Consider the following 11,401-nt stretch of genomic DNA (forward strand, 5'->3'; position numbering starts at 1 on the left):
TGAGGGGGGAGGGGTGGGAGGGGGGCATGTTTTTTTGGTTTGGGTTTTGGGGGTTGTGTGTGTGTGTGGACTCAATCTCAAAGGTCCCTTCCAACCATGAAGATTCTGTCATTCTTGTGGTCAGCAAGGGTAAGGGCAAATTGGGCAGAATGCAGAAGAGAGGATGGTCTACGGAACACTTTATTCCTAAGGCTAGTCTATCTGTCAAAAAAGCAGGCAATCTAAGGTCTGGCATGGAGCAAATGACCACCACTTTGTCAATAGCCTTCAGACTATTGTTACCCTGCTTTCTGTATTTAGGTTAAAACTCCTTGTGGCACTGACTAGCTCGCCAACGGTGGCACATAACATAACCCAAAAATGTTAGAAGACAAACGGCAGGGGCCTGGGGAAACTGCTACATTTGCACCTGCAACTTTGTTAGAGGACACCAGCCTCTTGAACTGGACACTTTCTAGAAGCAAACACAATATTTGCCAGCTTTTCTTTTTAGTTTTTAAACATAAAAGCTTCTCTTCCACCTAGAATAGCTACATATATACCCAGTGAAAAAAACCCCAAACCAACAATAAATTAATAAATTACTAATATCATGAAGAAAAATAGCAACTCAACAGAAGCATTTGGACACGATCGTTTTCCCCACTCCTTCCCACCCCCTCAGTTATGCTGAGAGACGTACCTTTACATGGCCTTAGGAGCACACTATTTGAAGCCTAAGTCTCTGAACCTTACAATTTTCCAACATGAAGATATGGTCTATAGTACAATGTTTTGAAATCAACTCATTCTTAAATATTTACAAATGCCTAGAGATAAAGGCCAAATACACAAACCCACGCAATATTATTCTCCCAACAGCCACCACATATTCTAAGCCAGCATTTCTAGTTTTTAATATGCATTTTCATTTATATAAGTACTTATGAACCAAATCTTTAGAAGATCTTTTCTAGATGAACAAATTGTACTTACTACTATGAACCCAACGGAAGCTACACTTTTCCCTGTACTTCCTGCAACTTGTCATTAGACTTCATTTAGAGAACTTGTCAAATGGCTTTTACTCATACACACAGAAAATAACTCTTTTGTTATCTATTACTTCAACAGTAGTATTACTAGCTGAAGTGGAGCGATCTTATCCTGTCGGCACATTAGAACTGCGTTTTCTGTGATTTAAAAGGCTCATTTTCATGTGCAGCTAATGCAGAACCTTTCTTTTCCTTTTAAAAAATATTTTTTTGTCTCTGTTGACTCGAATTTCTTTTTTCCCTTCATTAGGGAAAAAAAAATATGGTACATTTTTCTCACATCTGATCAATACCTCATCTTTTCCATTATTCCCCATTTCTTCTTTCTCTCTAGTTCTGTTCCTTTCACACATCTCCCTTTTCAGGTATTTTCACAATGACAAAAGTCAACCCTAATACAACAGAGCTTTTGAAGCTGGGAATACTGTTTGAAACTTCAGCTCCAGAAAGTGATAAGCCTGAATATTTTTCCACTGTAGTGCAATTTAACCGCGTTTTGAGTAAAAGTAGAAGGGCCACAGCTCTGTCCACAGACAGCAGAAGATAGTACCGCATTCCAAGTTAACCATTTCAACATAAATCAGAACTAATTCTGCAGAATTCTGAATTAAAGAAAGTCTATTCTACTGCTGGTGGAAAAGCTGAAAGATGTGGTTATGTGTTGGTGGTTTAATTACTTTACCTTCATCATTTCCCAAAGCAGGTGATCTACTTGACACCCATCCCACTCCACCTGTCCAAAGAAAATAATGCTCTTTTCTACTAACAGGTAGATTTCTCCAGCTGTGCTTTGATGTATAACAATTGACATTTGAACAGGAGAGACCTTTCAAGGAGGAAGTCAGGCTTGTAGGTTCTCACTTTGCCAACATAAACAGAAAAAGAGGTAAACAAGTGACAAATACCTAAGTAAGAATAATGCTTGACTGTACTGATAAGCAGTATCACCAAGTGGGCCAAATATTAAGCACTCAGTAGAAATGCCTCACTTTGGTGGATATAATATGAAGATTTTTCTAAATTTACTTTATAATTTAGTCAAGCAAAGATATACAAAAATGTGCTACTACTGGATATATACTCCGGTATCAGGCAGGTTCCAGGTCAGGGAAAGCATGATGTTAAGTGATTTATTTTTTTCCTTAGGACCTCTAACATCTATCATATGCTAAAAGTTATGTGTTGTTTTTTTTTTTTTAAGCCAAAATTGAACTGGAGACCAAGCCATACTGAGTTACAACTATTTACTGAGCATGTACACACACAGAGAAATAAATGCTCAACATCCCTCCCAAGATAATCCATAACATAAACTCTTGGTTTTGAAATATCCGAAGACTTAAATCATCAACACTGCCTTGAAACTTTTTTTTAATTATTGATCAAGCCATGAAAGCCATCTTTATACCAAAGTAGACAGCCTCTTCAAGGAAAAGGAAGAAGAAAAAAAAAGAGGAAAAAACACCATTGAAGGACTTGGCAGCTTATAAAAATTCCCAAAACAAACACTGTGCCTCTCTCAGCTAGCATTTGCTAACAGTGTCACTCTGCTCAGCTCTTTTTGTGTGCCTGCCACTAAAAAGCACGTAAGAACAGATAGTCCTGAAGCTTCCTGAAAGGGCAAGACCTGAACCTTCAGCCTGAATGAGTCCCTTCTCCCCCACCCACCCACCTCCCCTATTGCATTACCTCCTTACTGTTGACTGAAACAGTAGAGAAAGTCAGTGACCGAAACGAACATTCTGTCTCTTTATTGCAAAATTTCTCTCTTTAATGCAAAATCTTGAAAATCCTCACCACAGCTCAATTAGAAAGATTAGACAATCACTGGTTGAACCCTCTTAAAAACCCGTAACTAAAAGAAAAAGATTTTGTTTTAAACAGCAGCTGTATTTTCACTTAGCTATGCAGACATTTCATAGCCATTTTGCCATACAGGCTTATGTCTGGGCGTTTGAATAAAAATAGCAAATGCGCTTGCTTGTTACGCCATTAAATAAAGTGCACAAAGGAATTGCCAGTACTGTTTTTGCCCATGAAAGGCAATGGTCATTAATAGCTTGTATTTGCAGAAGGCTGTCAGAGGAACAGCATGCCTGAGCTTCCTCCACAGTTTTCTGTAGGTTTAACCATACATGAGGCAGCAGGGAGAAAAGACACTACATGTTTCCTTGTTACAGAATGGGTCACACCTGTAGGAGAATTGGCAAGTCACGCAAGCCTCAGTTGGAGAAAAAGATCCGAGTTCCGTAAATTTGAGGGGGCAGAAAGATGTGGGTCTCTTCATGGAAAGAGTATCTTGGGAAAACGTGCACTGATAGTTATTTTGACACTTTTTTTTTTTTGCTGCCCTGACTAGTATGATGAAGATTTGCACTTGTATCACTATTCTTTTTCATCCATTTTACACTTGAAGGAGTTATCTTTCTTCCAGTAGTATTTTGAGAGGAAATAGGCAGCAAATGGGCAACTCACACAAACATGTCTGGGCTGGACAAACAGATTTTTTAGGCACCTTCAAATAGGTCCACCTGGAAAACATAGCAGACAGGCAAAATGAGCCACACTAAGGAAACTGGATGGCATCCAAACACGGATCACCTAACAAGCAGAAGGGAGGACTGAGAAGCTGACAGCATGCTCACAATGTGTCAACCACGAGAAGCCAGGGATTTTCACCAGCTGGACAAGAGAGCTTACTCCACTGACCAGGAAAAATATGTCATCATAGATATTCACGTGAAAAGTTGCATGCAAGTAAAACCAAAAGGAAGAAATAATGAGAATTCTCATAATCTTCCTAAAAGGAAGATAATGAGAAACAAAGAAGTTAACAGAGGATAATACAAGTACAAGCAGCTTTATTGTCTAAATATGCCCTAAAAAAAGACTCCTACTAGGTAGGAGAACATGAAGCTCACCAGCTCTCATAAGGACATAGTCTTTCCAAGACTATGAACCTATAGATCAGTCATTGCTCACGACCTTTCTTCAGTAAGGCCTCAGAGCACCTGCTGTGTAAGGCTTGAGAGCTTTTAGAAGATGGGAGTAGCCTGGAAGAAAGAAGGTGGCAGTACTGGATCCTGATGTTATGAGAAGAGACTTGACATCAATGCAGAACTCCAGACAAACTATGGGAAGAGAGATTTTCACAGTCTATCCTCAATTTGGAGCACACCTGCCTTGCACCCAGGGTCTTGGGACAGGCAGAGGGAACTTTGCTAAAATAGTGACACCATTTGCTTTCTGCTAATCTGAATTCCATCTGATGCGTACTGTGGGACTTACTTGGACCTAACAACATGTGAACACAATGCACTAAGATTACTGCTGCACTTTTTTGCTGGAATATTCTTTGTCCTTGACTAAAAACTGGCAAAGCTTTATGAATCTTGGTTGAAAGCAAGATGAAGTTTATTCTGTTTGCTCCCCAGGTGTTCCTAGTGAGAAGTCTCTAAAATAAAATAATTTAGGTAGAAAGGCACTTCTGAGTATGATAGAGTTAGAAGAGAGACATGTAACACAAAGTTTCTTCTCCCTCCAACTCTTTTCCCTCACAGTTTTCCAGATTTCGAATAGACTCCCATGAAACTGCCAGGGACAGCAGAGCTGGAAAGCAAGTGAAAACATTGACTCCCAAGTGTAATTTTTAAAGAAAGAAGGTATGAAATCCCAACACCTAAGCAGGTTCCCACCTGTAACGAAATACTTGTGGGAACTGTATAGATGATAGGTGCTATTCTTACCCCAGATAGCGTTAATACAATGAGTGGGAAGTAATCTCATGCCTGTTCTTTGGGCAAATGTTCTTGGTGCTTCTGACCCACCTTTAAAATTGAGGCTTGTTTCAGCAGCAGGGTGGCATGCTGAGAGAAGCCCTCTGAAGTGCAGTTCAGACTCTTGGAGTGTATTTGGAAGACGGTGTTGAGAAGGTGGATGGCTTCCAACCTTAATGGAACTGTATAAACTTAGCGAAATAGGCACTATGGAGAAAGTCACTCCCCTGCAAGCACCATCTTGGCAGGTAGAAACCCAAGTTCTAACAGGGGATTTGAGTCTCTCAAGTTTGGGGTGAATGATTCTTACACCTACCAATCAAGGAGCAAAAACAACACTCAGGTTATTAAAATTCTGGTGTTTATATCCCTAATATTAATAATTATTCAGCCTTTAAATATGCTTTACTAGAATTTCAGTAGGAGCAAAATGCAGTACCAAATCAATTTTTTATCCACAATAGTGTGGGGGGAGGTAGAGTTGCTTTCCTATTTTGAGAGCAGCATCCGTACTACACATGCAGAGCCAAAGCTTTCTAATCCAGCAGGCTGAATACATACTAGTTATTCAAACTCAAGAACGTGTGCATAAAAGGAATTTCATACAATTAGTCTCTGTTGTCCTCCTCGTTTTATGCTTTCTGTAAAGTTCTCATTCCAGTGTTGCTACATTTCACACTCAGATCCATCTTTTTGCCTCCCACAAAGCCTTCAGTAATACAAGAAGCATTAGGCAGCAGGCAAGGATGTCCACAAAAAAGAGTATTTGTACAAGCCACCGATCTATCATTTAGTCAACAAATAGGCTCAATCCATAGATTATTATAGTACAGCAAAATCAAGTGAGGCACAATGAAAATGGGTAACATTGTTTTAGTCTCAGTATTAGAAATCATGTGTCATAGTTTTCAATGTAACAGAACACAGTTATTATTTTATGAAGAAAAAATGTCATACTATTTTAGCAGACTATCACTCTGGATAGCATGCAAACAGACCTTACGTAAGGAAAAAAAAAACCCCAAACTTTTATTCTCAACTACTGAAAGCCCCTGCACACCTCCACTTGACTGTCTTTATTTGCTAAACAATTGACAGAAGTTTATAACTTAAGCTCGAAACCAAAGAGAGCGGAAATTTACCTGAGGGGGTCCATGCAAAGAACTGATCCTAGTTTCTAAGAAACAGGATGAGAACTTGTACTACGTAGGGCAAAATCAGGCCCAGAACACACTATAGAGAAGCTGCAGAAGTTACTGGCTGTGTATGGCTCATATTGTGACCAAGGAAGAGCAGAGATACCTGACTTCCTCACAAAGAAGGACCTTGTTGCAGCAGTTCCTTTGGTATACTCACACAGCAGAAAAGTTAAGAGCTTTGGGCAGTGGAAGCAGAGAAAAGCAGCAGCACAGGAGCTTGGGAAGGTCCGTGGCAGAAGAGACCAGTCTGCATCCCCACAGCCCCACGGGGAACCTCCCCTCACTGAGGCAACTTACTTTCCCCTCTTTCCTAGCCTGCCCAATTATTAATTTGGGGGTTTGGTTTGGGTTTTTGGGGGTTTTTTTTGTTGGTTTTTTTTGTCTCTCCTCGGCTGCAGGAGCATTTCGTAGGGACACAACGTGGAAAGCTGCCAGCCTTCCCAGAGCCAACTCCGAGTAGGTCAGCCTTGGCTCAGCAGCAGACCACATAGCGCAGCAAAAGGAAACACAAGGCCTTGAACTCACGCCCATCTTCCCTCTCGTCCTCCATACACACACCCCAGACGCAGATTTTCTTTGATCGCTGAGGAATAGTAATTCACTGGTGGCCAACATCATCTCCACTGGAGACCGTGATCGCTGCCAACAGGCCCCCTCCATGAGCAAACCCAGAGCTGCTCCCATTAAAACTACGCAAACCCAATAGTTAAGATGCCAAACTTTACCATTAATGCGTATTTTGGGCCTCCTTCAGGTGTTATGGGAAGTTACAGAACAACCGTAACGGAGATTTCTTATTTGGAGCTACCAAGCTAATACTGATCTGCCAAAGGAGAGAAGTGGTGATGGGAACTTCCCTGTTCCCACAGCCGCCTTCAGCCAGCAGTGACACCGCCGTGGCACAGCGCACCTCAGCCTCCAGCCCTGCTCCACAACCTCTTTCATCTCGATTAGCTTCAGTAGCTAATGGTAAAGAAACCCCCTGAGGACAGGGTCCCCCAAGTAACGACTAGGACGTAGCCTGAAGTCTCAGTGTTTGCTTTGCCTTCACGTGAATGGCTTCAAGCTGGAGGGGAACAGATTTAGACTGGAGATGAGGAGAGGGTTCTTCACTGTGAGGGTGGTGGAGCACTGGAACAGGTTGCCCAGGGAGGTGGTTGAGGCCCCATCCCTGGAGATATTCAAGGAGAGGCTCGACGAGGCCCTGGGCAACCTGGTCTAGTTGGGGGTGTCCCTGCTGACTGCGGGGAGGTTGGACTAGATGGCCTTTGGAGGTCCCTTCCGGCCTGGGCAATTCTGTGATTCTATGAAGGCCGAGGCCACATGTGCAACTGACAGCCCTAAAGAATGCCACATTGCCCTTTGTTTATGGAGGGGGACACCATTGATATGATATGTAGATATATTTAAAATATTCTACGGATGCCCTTCATGTCACTACCCTAAATCTGGACGCAACCCCTAAGAAACTGCAGGGAAAATGAACGTACCATTCAACACTTCAGGGGCACGGCCACTTCCCTGTTACCCTCAGGAAATCACCTTCTTGGTAATTCTTCCTAAATAATCACGGACATACCATTACACAACTATGGATAAGATTGCAAGAAACATTTAGTCATTTGATGGGCATAACAGCAAATCTGTAGAGACAGACTGACAGGATTCACAGGCCAAACCTGGGTTTCTTCCTAGGGGTGAAACAAAAGCCGAAAAGAAAGAGGAAGGGATGTGCCAATCCTTCCACAGCTCATCCTTTGACAGTAACTACTCTACACCATCTGGCTATTAAGGATTGTCAGCACTTGAAGAAGATCCATGATTCTTTTCTGTAAGAGCAGTCAGGAAAGCAACAAAAAATAAAGTCCTAGAATATTCAACAGCCATAGTATAAAGTGAAAGCTACCACTCTGCCCCGTTTTTCTTGAGGGGAAAAAAAACGCTTCAACTGCCCTTACTGTATTTCTTGGAAGGTTTGTATTTTGGAGACAGTGAATATTCCTGAATAGGTCTGGGGATTAAGGCATCGAACTTGGAGAAGGCAGGCGACCGAGCGAGGCCCTTGCCCCGCACACAGCGCTTACTGCACAGCGCCTTGGAGCGGAGCTCGCTTTTTCAAGTGGTCTTTTGACCAAGGCGAGTAACAGAAATCAATGGCTGATTGGCCTACTCAGCACTTCTTACAGAGGTCTAGAAAGAGAGCCTGCCTTTGCCTTCCGTGGGCTTCTTACGGCCTACACGAATTACTTATCTGAAAGGCAGAGGAGCGGCCTACCCGTCCCACCATCCAGGCTCCGGTGTCTCCCTACAACTCACTGCGCAGACGGAGGGACGGGACTCCCGGGGCAGAGTGGTTTTGCCAAGGAAGGTGCACAGGCACATGGCAGATACAACGGCAACTCCTCCCACGGGCTGAGGGCTGGCAGGACCCCAGAGGAGCTGGCGCTGGGCTTGGGAGACGCAGCTCCCAGCGAAATCCATTTAACACATTCCTGCACAGCTTCTGCCGATACCGTTCCTATGGAGGGTTGCAGCTATTCTAGCTAAAAGCAAACATCCTCGCCGGGCTGGCTGCTTCGCTTAAAGAAGAGCCTGCAATTTACAGAAAGCAAAGATAAATCGAGCTCGCTTTCTCCTACAGAAGTTTTTCTGGTGTGGTTTTTGTTCCATTTTATCAGCCTAGGTAGCTAACAAAACCAGATGTACAGGAGCAGGAAGGTATTTATGTACCTTTATACAACGTGTCATGTTTTAAAATGCTTGGTTGGTCTTTCTGGACCTTTGCACATGTATTGAACCATACAGCATTTTGCAGCCACCACCTCTAATTAGCACAGGAACTGGCACCTTCTCCGCTGCTTTTACTTCTTTGTTCATTTGAAAAGGGGCTCTGAAATTGTGTAGTAAGATATACTGAAGCACTATTGTATTAAACAAGCATAATAACTAGAATTTATTACACCTCTGACATTCTTTATAGGTTCCTTCCTAAAAATATTAATAAGCATGCTCAGTAAATGCAGGATTTACTTTTGAATATCGCTATTCTTTGTATCATTTGTCATTAAAAATTAAAGCTAAAAATACACGTACACCCCCCCTCCCGTTGCATACTTGCTCACATTCAAATAGAAACCCCCAGACAACCAACATAAACAACTGTGATGAATGCTTCAATCTCCAATGGGCAGTGGGATGAACACCATAAAAAGAAAATAAGACTTACTATTTTTCCACCTCCCCTCAAAACACAGGGGTCTAAACCAACTCCTGTTTGGTCAGTTGTGACTTTGTAAACTCTGTATCTACCAAACCACACACTGCCAGGAATAGCATAAATCTCAAAGCAAGGATTACAAAATCATTTTGGGGTTTGGGTTGGGGTTTTTTTCTTTTAAGAACCCCGACACGCATCCTTGCGAGGAGAAACAGTTCAGTTTGCTTTTAGCTTTCAAAACGAGCACAGATTTATTTATTCTGCTGGGTATACACCGAATGTTTGAACAAAAAAAAAAAAAAAGTTAGTCATAGGTCAGACACAATAACAGCTCGCTATGACTACACCCTTCACTTGAAGAAAAACCGAAAGATCAATTTTCTACTTCAACCACCTGAAACACCAGCAAAAGAAAGTACATTTTCCTGGGTTTTCTTAAAAAAAAAAACAAACAAACACAACCAAAAAACAACCACCTAAAAAAAACCAAAGCAGCTTCCCATCTGACATCTAACCAGATGTTTTTTTGGCAGCTGAAGAATCCTACCATTGGTCAGGCTTTGCGACAGGCACATCCCATGCACCTTGTTCGGCAGGCACTGATGGAGAAGCGTGTGGGATGAGGAGCTGAGGGGGGGGGGGAATAAATAAATTATTTTAAAAATCAAGTCAGGAGACGGTGGGTATCTGTCAGGCCGCGTCCCGGCACCGGCCAGGGAGTTGGGAGCTGAGGCCAGCGTGACACCAGGTTAACAATTTGCAATTTGCCTGGCTCCTGGGCTCCTCGGCAGCCCTCCATTTTGTCAAACTGCCTCAATTTCAACGTTTTTCCCAACTTGAAAGGCACCGACTTCCAAGGTTTCTCCGGGCGCCCTCCGGGGCTTTAAGGCATCCCCGACCATTTTTTTTTTTTTTTTTTTTTTTTTTTTTTTATTTTTGCTTTCCAGGCGGCGGAAAGCCTGTTTGGGAGCCCGGCAAGCGCTGACTGACTCCGTTGGGGAAGGCAGAGGCGCACGGCGGGGACAGCCCTCCCCGCGCATCCCCCGCCGGCGGGCTCTCCCTCACCCCTGCCCCGCACACCGGCCGCCCGCCTCCTTTTACCGGGAGAGGCAGGTGGATAACGGGAGGCGAGAGAGGAAGGGACGAGGAGGAGGAGGAGGAGGAGGAGGCAGGAGCCGTAGCAGGCTGCCGGCCGCCCCGCAGCAGGTAGGGGGAGCGCGGGGCGGCCCGCCCGCCGGTACCGGGTGCGGTGCCCCTACCGTGCCTTACCGTACCCCCCTCCCCGGCTTCACACACACCCCGCTCCTTACCCCGTTCCTTACCACCTGCGGAGCCCGCCCGGGCCGGGGCAGCGACCTGTCCGCTGCAAGCGCTCTCCTCCGGAGGTGAGGGCGTCCCCTCGGCGGGGATCAAAGTTGCTGCCACCGGCCTCGCCGCTGCCGCCTGAGACAACTTTGCCTCCGTCCAGCCGCTGGGAACGCTCCTCTTTTTCCTCCTTCTTCAGTAATAATAAGGAAAGCAATTAAAAAAAAAAACCAACAACAACAAAAAAACAAGCAGAAGAACCCTATTCGGCTCTTTTTTTAAGAGGGGGAAGCGTGAAGGTGGGAGGGGAGAGGAGAAGAAAAAGGAAATATTCGGAGCTTTTTCTTTTTTTTTCCCCCTCTCCTCTCCTTCCCCCTTCCCTCCCCCCCCCAAGATGGCTTGAGAAAATTAAAAGGGGACATTGATGGGGCGGGGGAGGGGGGGGAAAGAAAGTTTTTTGGGGGTTTCTGTGTGGTGTGTGCGTTTGGTGGGTTGTTTTTTTTTTGTTGTTTTGTTGTGGTTTTTTTTTTTTTAAGCTTTCTGTTGCCAGAAGGAGCCCGAAGGATTACAAACAGGCGGGCACAAGGAAGGGAGCGAGAGAGAGAGAGGGGAAAAGAAAGAAAGAAAAAAAAAAAAAAAAAAAATCTACAGTAACGTAGAACAGCCAGAATTATGCAAAGACCGTACAAGAAAGCGAAGAAAAAATAAGAAGTATCCATAGGACTTTAGAGAGCAGAAGTGCACAAAAAAAACCCAACCCACAAACACATACCAGATACAACAGGAACATGCAGAATAGGGAAATACACAACAGTGAACAATAGAAATGTTAGCAGACAATGAAATGGCATGTCTTGGGTTTCAGATGGG

At 43.7% G+C, this 11,401-nt stretch overlaps 1 protein-coding gene across 2 annotated transcripts in view; it reads right to left on the reverse strand.

The window, feature by feature from the left end:
- The window catches only part of DUSP16 (dual specificity phosphatase 16), a 75,324-nt gene extending 64,717 nt beyond the window's left edge, over nucleotides 1-10,607 (reverse strand). The window contains exon 1 of one of the 2 annotated variants that reach the window (XM_014959266.1): nucleotides 10,537-10,607. The gene's annotated coding sequence lies outside the window, so the exon portion shown is untranslated. The remainder of the gene's footprint in view (nucleotides 1-10,536) is intronic. The other variant, XM_014959267.1, reaches the window with a different exon arrangement.
- Nucleotides 10,608-11,401: the final 794 nt, after the last annotated feature.

The sequence above is a fragment of the Calidris pugnax genome, unplaced genomic scaffold (genome assembly GCF_001431845.1).
Source record: "Calidris pugnax isolate Ruff unplaced genomic scaffold, ASM143184v1 scaffold298, whole genome shotgun sequence".
Classification (NCBI taxonomy): Eukaryota; Metazoa; Chordata; class Aves; order Charadriiformes; family Scolopacidae; genus Calidris; species Calidris pugnax.